General features: G+C 34.7%; 1 pseudogene; it reads right to left on the reverse strand.

Moving 5' to 3' along the window:
* Positions 1-7,907: 7,907 nt before the first annotated feature.
* On the reverse strand, positions 7,908-12,649 carry LOC145815475 (granule-bound starch synthase 1, chloroplastic/amyloplastic-like; annotated as a pseudogene).
* Between the last annotated feature and the right edge of the window lie 579 nt (positions 12,650-13,228).

The raw sequence follows: 13,228 nt of genomic DNA on the forward strand, positions 1-13,228 counted from the left end.
TCAATCACTACCAATCAACTAACATATATCTACATATAATACAATATATAACTATATATATACACGCTAACAGTCCTCCGCAAACTCAAGGTGAATAAACATCATCCAACATAAGTTTGGAAACTAAGTCACTAAAACGATCAGGAGGGTGAGCCTTGGTAAAGATATCAACAGGTTGATCAGCAGAAGCAATAGAATGGAGATGGGTTGTGCCACAAGCAACATGCCGACGGATAAAATGACAATCGATCTCAATATGTTTAGTGCGATCATGGAAGACATCATTATGGGCAATTTGAATGGCACTTTGATTGTCACAATAGAGAGAACGCCAGTAGAAGCTACACCCATGTCAGCAAGGAGCCATCGGAACCACAAGAGTTCCTGGGGTAGTATCTGCAAGAGCTCGATATTCAGTCTCAGTACTAGAGAGAGTAATGAGAGTTTGTTTCTTGCTGCACCAAGAAATAAGAGAATCCCCTAGGAAGAAGTAGGGAACGACAATCAGTGGGATCCCCAACCCAATCAGTATCAAAGTAAGCATGAAGCTTAAGAGAGGATAGAGAAGAATAGTGAAGACCATGAAACATGATGCCCTTGAGATAGCGAAGAATGCGAAGTAGGGCATCATAATGAGGCGTGCGAGGAGCCGACATATACTGACTGACAATGTGGACAGAATATGGAATATCAAGACGAATAACTATAAAGTAGATAAGACTGCCTACCAACTGTCGGTAGAGTGTAGCATCGGGGAGAAGAGTGCCATCTAGAGGAGTAAGACGATTCTAAGGATCAATTGGAGTAGAAGCACGGGGAGCTTGCTTGAGCCCATATAAAGCACGATGAAGTTTGCAGACTTTATGTGCCGGAATAGTCGACCCAGGAGGGGGTTGCATATAGATTTCCTCAAGAAGATCACCATTGAGAAAGGCAATTTTCACATCCATCTTGAAAAGTCCCTAGTGACGAGCAGCAGCAACAACAATCAAACTACGGACAGAAGTGAGGTGAGCAATAGGAGCAAAAGTCTCCTCATAATCAATACCATATTCTTAAGTGAAGCCCTAGGGAACCAAACGAGCTTTGTATCACTCAATAGATCCATCAAAATAAGTCTTGATTTTATAAACCCATTTACAACCGATCGCAGTCTTACCAAGGGGAAGGTTAACAACATTTCAAGTATGAGTTTTGTCTAATGCCTATAATTCATCAGTCATAACTTGTTGCCAAAGAGGGTTAGAACAAGTCTAACGATAAGAGGCAGGCTCATAAGTAGAAAATGTGGTAGAACCAACAATATAATCACGAAGACAAACATTAGGTTGTGTTACCCTTTATAGATGACCGGAAGAAGGAGGTTGAAAAGGAGATGAACAAGATAGTGAAGACTCATTAAGAGGCGAGGGAGCCAAAGAGACACCATGAGGACCATCAGGGAGAACAGTTGCAGCGGGATCAAGCGTAGGCAATGGCATTTCTAGAGGAGGAAGACCTGCATCAAAATCATCAAGAAAAAGATCTATAAAGGGATCAATAAAGTGAAAAGTGTAAGCTGGAGAAGATAAGTGAAAGGAAGAAAGGGAGACAAACATTTTATGTTCTCGAAAGACTGCATGGCGAAAGATACGAAGACGCCTAGAAATGGGATCCCAACACTGATAACCTTTTATGTTCAATTTCATATCCAATAAAACAGCACAGACGAGAACGAGATTTTAGTTTGGTGCGTTCATGAGGCTGGAGAAGAACAAAACATGCAAAACCAAAAACCCGAAGAGCGATGTAAGAAAGAGAAGTGCCATACAATCACTCATAGGGTGTTTGATTATGAAAGACCGGTGTATGGACATAATTGATAATGTAAACAACAGTAAGAGTAGCTTCTCTCCAAAAATTTTCAAGACAAGATAAAGAAATGAGAAGAGCCCGAGTAGTATCAAGAATATGCCTATGTTTCCTTTCAGCACGTCTATTTTATTAAGACGTGCCGGCACAAAAACGATGAGGTTAAGTGCCATGACTCTAAAAAAAGGTTAAAAAATCAGAATCCCTATATTCCATAGCATTATTAGAACGAAAGATTTTTATAGTTTTGGAAAACTGGATTTGAACCATTTTGGCAAAATTGTAATAATGTTGTTTAAGCTCAAAACGATTTTGCATAAGAAATATCCAAGTATAACGAGAAAAATCATCAATAAAAATAACAAAATAGCGAGATCCCCCCATGGTAGGTGTAGGAGATGGGCCCCAAATATCAGAATGTACAAAATCAAAAAGAGCACAAGAAACAGAATTACTTTTATTAAAAGATAAAGCTGGTTGTTTGGCAAGTTGATAAAATAAACAATCTAAAATGTCTGAAGAGCCAGACCTAACTGACCATTAAAAATTAAAGATTTCAATCAACCAACAGAAATATGACCTAACCGACAATGCCAAAGATGAAACAATAATAAGGTAAAAGTAGATGAGGATGAGGCAGAGGTAGAGGCAGCCAATGGAGTGGAGACTGGAACATGAAGATGGATGAGCTTATAGAGACATCCATGCTTACGGCTGATCCCACGGGTCTATCCCGTCCGAGGGTCCTACAAAGGTGATAGTTAGACCATGTTCACATAACTAACTAATGGAAATAAGGTTTAAAGGGAGAGCAGGAATAAGATAAACATATGATAAAGACAAATGAGATGTAGAGACAGAACCAATATGACTCACAGACATGAGAGAACCATCAACAGTATGTATGGAAGGAATATGAAGAGAAGAGGATGTGAAAGAAAAAATAGTAGAGTCAGAAGTCATATGGTTACAACAGACAGAGTCAAAATACCAGGGAGATGTACCTGAGGTGACAGAAAAGGTAGTAGAAAGAGGTGTACTAGAGGTAAAGAGAAACTTTTTAATTAGGGTTTCAACATCCATCTGGGAGAAGACCATGATGGAAGGATCCAAAGGGTTAGAAAATGAAAAGTCCTCAAAAGCAGCAGCAGCAACAGCAGCGCGACGAGCAGGCATAGACTGAGACTGATTCCCGAAATGATGGGACCGTCCCTGAGAGTGAGATCCATAAGAGGATGCTCCAGTAGAGAATGGGTGTGATGGGTTACGAAAACAATCTTGCTGGAGATGACCTGGGGTAGTTTTGTTACAATAACAGCAAAGCCTGACTGAACAATGAACCAGAAGATGAGCAAAAAGGAGCCCGCGATTTTGACAATAAATGCACTAAGGAGTATGTGGGAGAGAAGAGGATCTCTGTAACTGAGGAGTGGGCAGAACTGAGTCCATATGTGAAGTGGATGAGAGACCAAGACGAGTCTCCTTAGATAGAAGCTCGGATATAGCTTGCTCAAGAGAAGGCAAGGGAGTGCGATGCAGGAGAGATGCACGTATCGGCTCAAAATGAGAGGTGAGAGCCATGAGAAACTGAACTAACCACTGCTGATTGCGATATTCAAGAAATAGAGCAACATCTTCAGGATAAGGCTAGGTAGGTTCAAAAAGAGCAAGCTAATCCCAAACAGAATATATTTGAGACAAAAAATCATTAATAGACTGACTAGGCTCCTGCCACATGCAATGGAGGTGACTCTGAAGCTGATACTGATGTGCAAGACTAGTAATTTGATATTGTTGTTTGAGAAAGCCCCAAATATCTTTAGCAGGGGTAGAAACCGAGTCAAGTTGAAAGCGACCGAATTGAAGGTTAATAGAAGTGACAGAGGTATTTCGGAACCAAGTGATGATCTGATAATTTTTACTGTCCCATTCTTCGAAACGATCGGCAAATTTGGCTGCAGTTTCCTCAACCCCCTTTGTTGGTTTAGACACATCCCCAGTAATAATGCGCCATAATTTCTTGCCTTTGTGAAATCCAGACAAGGCTTGGGCCCACAGAACATAATTAGAACCATCAAGAATGACAAAAATTGGATGAGCAGACTCAGAGCGATCCATGATGGTCTGGAATCAAGGCAAAAATAGAAAATAGCACAATAGAGGCAAAACTAGAAAAAATAGAGCGTACCAGTGAGTTGGGAAGGCCAAAATAGAGAGGAACCCAGAAATAGATAAAAAGGCCCAAAAGAGGAGCTGGCCCAAACTAGGGCTGACGTCAACCCGCAGTAGAGGGTTGGCGTTAGCAAGGCACAGCGCACGGTATGGATCAAAGGCACGAAGCACGATAGTGAAGATGACGCAGCGTGTGTTAGCAAGGGAGGCGTAGTAAAAGGGCTAACGTTAGGCGAAAGTCAGCGGCTTGGTTAGGCGACTGGCGTGGAGCGACAGCTGACGGAAGCGGTTGATGGAAGCAGCTAAAGGCTGATGTCAACACTGAAAGGCTGACGTCAGTGATGAACACACAAAGAGAGAGAGAGAGAAAGAGAGAGAGAGAGAGAGAGAGAGAGAGAGAGAGAGAGAACAAGCTCTATATATTTTATTATGTATTTAACCAAGTACAATAACTCATATATATACATATATATATACATAGGAGGAGAATATATACACTAAATTGGAAGGTGAATCAATCCTACACTAAATATGGAAGGTAAACCAATCAACTAATATATATCTATATATAATACAATATATAACTATATATATACACACTAACAAATTTCATGAAAAGGCATGGGACTAGTGATCAAACACAAAAGTGATTAGCTTAATTAACTTACAACACGTTCATAATAAACAGTCTATGTAATTAATACAAAAGTTTTAGAAACAAACAGAGTAGTCTCTTCTTTTTTTTTAAATTTTGCTCATGTATAACTCATGATCTTTGTTCTCAAAATTAAAAAATTAAAAAAAAAATGAATATTAGGTTAATCCCATAATAAAAATCAGTCTACCTCGTTAAAACCTTACCTCCTCTCCAATGTACTAAAAAGTTACTATTGACATTAATCTACTTTATTATAAAAATATTTGTGGATTTTGTCAAATAGAAGAGACAAAAAACGAAATCCACAAATATATGATGCTGAAGAGTGATGTGATTGAAGAAAGATTGGTGGAGTTGGGGGAAATGTAGCCGACGAGGCCATTGCAGGAGGTGGTGGTGGTGGTGGTGGAAGTGGTGCAGTTAAATGAATGAATTGGTGGTGTAATGGCGGCAGCGTATAGAACAAATACTGTGAGGACCACCTTAGCAAACCCCATTCTTATTCTTTCTCTTTCTCTTTATCTTTCTCTCACACACGAGTAATAGATATGGAGGACTCTTGTTATTAACAAGTAGTGTTTGTTTTGAAGTTTTCTTCTTTTGCTTTTGTATTGCTGATATATAAAAAAATTGCCAGAGTTTTGACTTTGTACTTTCAACATAGTTTTGTTCTGCTTCTTTGACATTTTGAAATTATCATACATCAAATTTTTTAATTATCTAATCACTACAAGGATTTTAACATTGAAAAATTGAAAAATATATATATATATATATATACATAATTAAATAAATAAATAAAATTAGGAGAATCTTGAGAATCCTTGACCCTCTCTTGGTGGGTGTTGAAGAACATCAAACACCTCCCTAAACTTCACTCCACATTCATGATTGCCAATTAACCATAATACTTTTCTTTTGTTCCGTTGTAAAAATATTTTTAAAAAAAATACAAGAAAATAGCATAAAGCGACACTTACCTATTATGGGAGCAGTGCTGTCATGGTTAATTATTGATTTCAAAAGATTGTCTCGTTCAATGGTTTGGTATTGAACACAATTCTCAGTCTAAAGTCGAATTTTAAAAACACACTTTCGCAAAACAACATAAGCTTAGAAAATACATTCATAACAAATTTGTATAATCGAAACATGAATTTGGTTAAGAAAACCTCAAAGTATGATGTTTTATTCAATCAAGTAGGATCAGCTATGTAAATTCTGTTTTGCCATTTCACTATGTTAACGGCCACCCAATCCAACCAGACTCTTCAGATTATAATTTTAACTTGATGTAAATGCTGCTTCATTCCAGTCGCATCAACAATTGCAGACATTCTACATATACATTCTCTCTCTACATATACATATATTGTAATCTCCATATTGCATTCAATCAAGAATCTGATTGTTATCCTCTGGAGTATGAGAAACATACAAAACATTCATGGAAGATATCTCGACTTCTGGAAGCAAAAAGGATAGAAAACCAAGACGCTATCCCTATAATTAACGGAAAAAGGTATGCCCTCAAAAAGAGAATGAAACAAATAAGGCTATGCATAACCAAGAAACCATCTTAAACTGGAGTATCCATTTAAGTGGATCCAAGGAATAACTGAAAATTTAATTACAACTAGTTCCAGAAACTCAATGGAACTTCATAGGCACTTTTCAAAACATATATCGACTGAGCTGTACTACTGTTCTAGGTCCATTCAAAACCCAACTGTGACCTTCATAGATACAAAATATACACTAACCATTCTATGCCAAAACCCCTTCAAAACCCCGGTTAGTGACCACAACATACATACAAATTGACTACACTAACAAAAGCCTACACAACTTGGTAGCATTGCCTACTTTAGAACAAGTTCTGTAATAACCCGACCCTCGCATGTGTTTCTGGTATATTTTCAGTCCCTTATTCTGAGCATTTAAACATTTATGGTGAAATTTCATGTGAAATTAAATTTACTTAAGCGAGACTTATGGTTACGGATTCATATCTGTCTACTAAAAGAACAATCTGTCACAATTATAATGTTTGAATTAGAAATTGGAAGCCCTAGAGGCTTAATTATCTGAAATTGACTTTACATTTGAGATCAGCATAATTTTTAAGTAATAATAAGCGTTTCTGTGAAATTTCAATTTGGGATGATTAAACGATTGATTTTTGTCCTATTCACTTTTTATATATATCTATGTTCTTTTTAACATTTGACTTGGTAATTCTTCTTCAAAATATCTCCTGGGAGAGTAGGAAAAGAAGAGTTAGAGAAGGAAATGAGAGATTCACCTAGGGTGGAAATTAGGGAAATTGGGAGGATTGGTAGAGATTTGAACCAAGGTATGTAAACTTCATCTTGAATTAAGCTCTTTCTTGGATTTGAGTAAGCATGCCTTTCATTTGGAAGAGCTAGGGTTGATGCTTGAAGTTTTGTAAGTATTGATTGTCTAATTGGAAAGTTATGCTTGCCATATGGTTGTTTTGGAACCTAATTTGAGTTATATGAAGAAATTACACCTTGTTTCCTTGTTAATTTCATGTAAACACTCATTTAGGTGGTTGGATCATAAAATTAAATAGCTATGTATATATGTGTATAAGTGAACCCAAAATAATTAGAACTTTGGAAAGAATTATGGTTGGTTGTGATTATGAATTCAAAGTAAGTAAGGACCAAAGTAGATCGGTGATTGATTTTTGCGTGATTTAGAGCCTTATTCTTGTGTTAAATTCATCTAATTTGAACCTTTTTATGTGTTTGCAAAGATGAGTTTTGTGTGAGTTTCGGACTGCCAAAACAGGGGCTCGGCCGCACGTGCGGAGGTCATGGCCGCACGTGCGGGCAAGAGAAAAAAATGAGATTTTGCATTCTGCCTATGGCCGCTCGTGCGGTGAGGAGGACCATTAGGCAGTAGGGTTTAAAAGGCATTTGTAGAAACGCCGTCATATACCCCTTTTTTTTTTTTTTTTTGAAATTGTGCTAATTTTTATTTGATTGAACTAAAAAAATACCTGTAATAAAGCATTAATTCACTTTCTCATTCAATTAATATCCAATCACCATTACCCACAAAATTAACATATCCAAAATTCAAAAATCATGTCTTAACATTAACCACAAACTAACATATATCCAAAAATCATGTCTTAATATTAACCACAAACTAACATATATCCAAAAATCATGTCTTAACATTAAATTTGTAGTCTTCATTGGTTTACATGCCTGCATCAAAACATAAACTGCAATCAGATTCACCAAAATAAACACAAATTAAAAAATTTGTACCCAATACTTATAAACAGTACTTGAAGAAGCACTAACAATAAGATTTTATCACATACCAAGAAGCACTAATAAGAAGATTTTTATGCATAAGTGATCACATAAATAGGGGAGAAATTTAACGGATGGAATTTAGCTGGAATTATAATTACTTTTGAGAGAAATCAGAAGAATGAAGACCAAGAGTTATCAAGAGTTACCCGATGTTAAGACATCTCAAATCTGCATACATACCCATCAATAAAATCAAAAGAGCCCTTAAATTGTTCCGGAAAATTGAGAAGAGAGAAGTCTGCAAAAGGAAATCTCCCTTGGTAGGCAATGTTATGGATGCAGAAAACAATCTGCCATCATTTGTTAGTACTAGTGTTAAATCCCAACAAATAGTCCTTGTCATTTGGCTAAAATTCTTTTGTTTTAATTTTATTCTTTGCCTGAAATTCTTAACGACGTAATTGAGCAATCTTACTCTGGCATTCTTGTAGATCCCCATAGGTTTGTACTTGGTCTTCAGATAACATGGGAGAAGAGCAGTGTGCCAATCATTGGCAATGAAGACAACATCCTCCCCTGCATTTGTACGAGACAAATATGTTACACCATTTATAATAGAATGCAAAATAAATAGATAAATAAAGGTACAAACTTTGAGAATGGAACATACCATAAGGTCCACAGAAATATTTATTGTTGTTTAGATTCAAAATCCTTGGTGCCTTCAAAGCAGCCTGAGTTCAACATAATAAATGAATGCCAGCTATATACTATATAAGCAATAGTGCAGAACTGCATACATGATCAGGCGTAGGCTAACAAAAATCTTGAGTAGGCAGTAAGAGGAAATAAAACAATGATATACCACAGGTGGTCATTATGTAAAACAAACAAGAACATGGATGATTGACTCGTGTTGAATGCAAAACCATGTAAATTTGGAGCACAATGCCAACCTTTTGCCTTGACAACCCATCGACCGATTGCTTCTCTAATATATAATGAGCAATGATATACAAATATATATATATATATATATATTTTCCTACCAAGCATTGTGGTTTATAATTTCAAAAAATTTCACTGCCACAGCATTTTTAGTGAGTTTTCAGTATAAAATTTCTGCTTGACAATCATTTTCCATATATAATATAGTAGGAAGTTACGACAAAACAACTGCACTTTTTTATTTTGAATCAAGTGTTCAAAGAATGAAAATCATTCATGGAATTACGGGCTTGAAACTACAGGTTGCATCAAATAACTTACTTGGCACAATATACTAAATCGAATTTGGTTGTCCTGGTAATCCCATATAGATCTTAGATCCAGTTTTACCCCAAACCTTTGAAAGTTCAGAAATTCAAGCATCAGAACTAAGATCAAGCTGGCTATTACAGCTAAAGTATATATAGTTCACCCCTAAAATACGAGAACAGTTGATTGAGGACAGACATAAACCTTTTCCAGGAACATTGGGTGATCCACAAAAACACGATCAACTCCACGTTTGTAGCAGTGGAAGAAGCGAACTGTCTCTATTCGGTCTCCAATTTTTAGACACTCGGACCTAATTTAGACACTTGGATCCTTTAATTTTTTATAATATATGACGAAGAAAAAACTCACATTTGCTAATAAAGTAATACGTTTAGCCTCTCACATGAATTAGATATAAAAATTTTATAATTTTTCTGAATCCTATTTAATTTCTAATATATTCCTACATAATTTGCAACATCTCATCTAATTTTGCATAATTATCCTAAGATCTTAAGATTTAAATTGTCTGACGCTTGGATACACACTCGCGCCCGAATCCATATAATATAGCTCATATCCAAACAAATCTTAAAGAATATTTTTGGTTTCAAAACAACAAACAGTTGAACCCGAAATCAAAGCAACTGGGCCCAATTAAAAAAAGGGATTTTTGGTGAAAAGCCCCTTCTATGGGACCTTTTTGTGTGAAATTCACAGAATAAAATAATGGTTTCAAAAGTCCCTCAAATGAAAAAGTATGGTGAAAAGGCTAAAATACCCTTCTATATAATCTGAAAACCTCGTTGAACCACTTATCTTCTTTTTTATCTCCACATTAGTGGTATCCTATATCTCTTCACTTTATTTTCTCTCTTTCTAAACTCTAAACCCTTTTGATCTCCATCTTCGATCCATCTCATAAAATTGAAATCTTGAAATTGTCCATTGAAATCCATTACCATCTTAGACTTGCTATCTATGAATTCGTGTTTGAGATCAATAACTTCAGATCTGAAATAAAATGACCTCATATATGTCAAAAAAATGATAAATTGATATATTACAATAAAAAATCGAGAGTTTTTTGTTTGTTTGTTCATAGATCTAAAGTAAAATTCGATTATAATTTCTTTATCTAGTATGTACTCTGTTTTCATAACAGTAAAATTTTACTCTGGTTAATGAAAAATAAAGTTTGTTCTCTTATGCTCTTTGTATGCTCTTTTTTTTTGGCATTGTGATGTTTTAATTTGCTTAAATGTCAGATGAATGGATTTTATCTCTGTTTTGTGTTGGAAATAATGGATAATTTTTTTTTTTTATTACAATGTATGGATTATAATACGAGTTTGTTCGATATTCATTTCCTCTTTTGTTGCTTTTGACCTAAATTGAAGCCCTATAAACGGTCGATTTTGATGCAATTTGGTGTGTTTGGTTAATTTCGATTTTACTTTTCTTGTTGCTTTTATGTGGTTTAATTGCATTAATTTCGAAAGTAAGTGATAGTGTAGATGCTTGCCTGCTTGTTTGCTGCTTTATTGACTTATGTTACAAATAAAACTGCTAATCAATCAGGGTAAAATTTTACTTTCAATGAGAGTAATATTTTACTTCTAAGCAGAGTAAAATTTTATTTGCACAGTAAAATTTACTGTTTCATTACAATGTTTGTGCATTTTTTCCTACTCTTTTTTTTCTTTGGCTTCATGAATATTCTTTGTTTATATGTTAGAAATGGTAAGCTTTATGATTTTCAAATTTGAGTAAATCTAACAAGATTTTGATTTCTATTAACAGTGTTGATTATGGAATTATTGTATGCTATATCATACGTCGGATCATAAGAGATGAGCCTATTGCAAAGTCTATGGAAGATAATGAAATTAACAATTTTCAAGCATCAATAGTGCATTAATTTTTGAATGATTCTTCAAAGGCATGGAGTGGGGAACAAATCAACCTCAAAAGAAAAATAGCCAAGTAATAAGACCTCATGGACGGCAATGTGGACGACTTTTGAGAATTACTTTTTTGTATCTGATGTGAATGTTGAATGTAATTTTGCTTTTTTGTAAATGAAAGAATGCTGAAAGAGTAAATGTAGGTGAAAAAGTGCTAAAAGAGTAACAATGATACGTGTTATACTTGTTATGGATTAGGATGGAACATTGTTGTAGAACATTGTTATGGATAGAATACAATGATACAATTCATATTTTGTGTCTCTTGATAATATATGTAGTGGTGGTGTTACATTATTTTTGCACAAAGATTGTTTTATGAGCAGTAGGGACTTTGTTTATTGTTGTAAATTTTGGTACAGGTTGAAAACGTTTTCTTATAGGACTCACATACTTTAAAGTAAAATTTTACTTTGCAATAGAGTAAAATTTTACTTTCAATTCAGAAAACAAATCAGAAACTGCATAGACAAGCATTCAACAACACAGTAAAATTTTACTTTCAATTCAGAGTAAATTTTACTCTGAAATACAGTAAAATTTTACTTTCATGTTAAGAAAACTAATGTTTTACTATCTTTTAAACTAGAATTTCACTCCTATTAAACAAACTCCAACATAGTAAAATTTTACTTTTAATTCAGAGTAAAAATAAATTTTACTCTGAAATACAGTAACAATTTATTCTGAATGGGAGTAAAATTTTACTTTCATGTTAAGAAATGTAATGTTTACTATTTTTAAAACTAGAATTTTACTCAAAATCTTCATGTTAACAGACTCCATTATAAGTTTTTTTACATGAAACTAGTACAACCACATGAAAAAAAATATATATTAAAATGTCAAATTCAACCACAAAGCAAATCATAAATTTGGATAGACAACCATTCATCAATATAGTAAAAATGTCTGTTATTGAACACACAGTAGCGACCCCACACTTGTCATTCTTTACATACACAAACTCAAATCATATCTCAATGGCATATTTACATAATGCAGTCCAGAAATCCTTTGCACCTCTAACAAATCTTTGACCTACATGAGCAATTTCATTCACATATCCAGAAGACAACAAAAGTCCTTTCTTTATGGCAACAAAACATAGGAAGTAAATCCAATTCATCATCAATAATGTTGGATCCATTCGCCTTACCCAATTTTGTAGCCCCATGTTTTTCATTTGAAATGTCCATTTCAATAATAGTCACATCAACCCTGTCAACACCAAGGGGATAAACAAGCGATAACAGATTCTGAAAATCAGAATCATCATCAATCATGCATTGCGAATTTCTAGATAAACAGTACGATAACAGTATGCAACCACTATTGTCAAACTTCTTCAATTTACAACTTAAGAAATCAGTTAAGTTCTTCAACGTGCAGTTTGACACAACCTTGAATACAATGGTACGATCACCATACTTGCATAACAACATATTCAAACTGTAATGAATTGATAGTAAAATTTTACAGTCAATCAAAGTAAAATTTTACTGTCACTAGGAGTCCAAAAACAAATAACAGAAGTACACAATAACAGAGTAAAATTTTACTGTCATTGTATAAAAAAAATAATTAAAAACAAAACAAATAACACCAAAGTAAAAGTTTACTCTCATTTTATCAAACAAAAACAGAGCACATGCCATAGTAAAATTTTACTCTAATTTTATCAAACAAAAATAGAGCACAAACCAGAGTAAAATTTTCCTCTCATTCTGTCAAGCAAAAACAGAGCACAAACCAGAGTAAAATTTTACTCTCATTCTGTCAAACAAAAACTAGAGCACACACCTGAGTGAACTCGGCAAATCAACAAAAATAAATCAAAAACAAAACCAAAAAACCTAATCAACATACCTGATTGAACTTGAATAATAATTCAAACACGTAATTGAAGCAAAATCTCTAAAACTCCATCAACACTCACAAATCTCGATCGTGTATTGTTGACTAAGGGCGAGATCGTCAGCGGTGAGATCTTAATATTTTGAGATCGTCTTCATCTTCATTGA

Source organism: Camellia sinensis, unplaced genomic scaffold (genome assembly GCF_055761805.1).
Source record: "Camellia sinensis isolate YWXY unplaced genomic scaffold, ASM5576180v1 Unanchor2, whole genome shotgun sequence".
Lineage (NCBI taxonomy): Eukaryota > Viridiplantae > Streptophyta > Magnoliopsida > Ericales > Theaceae > Camellia > Camellia sinensis.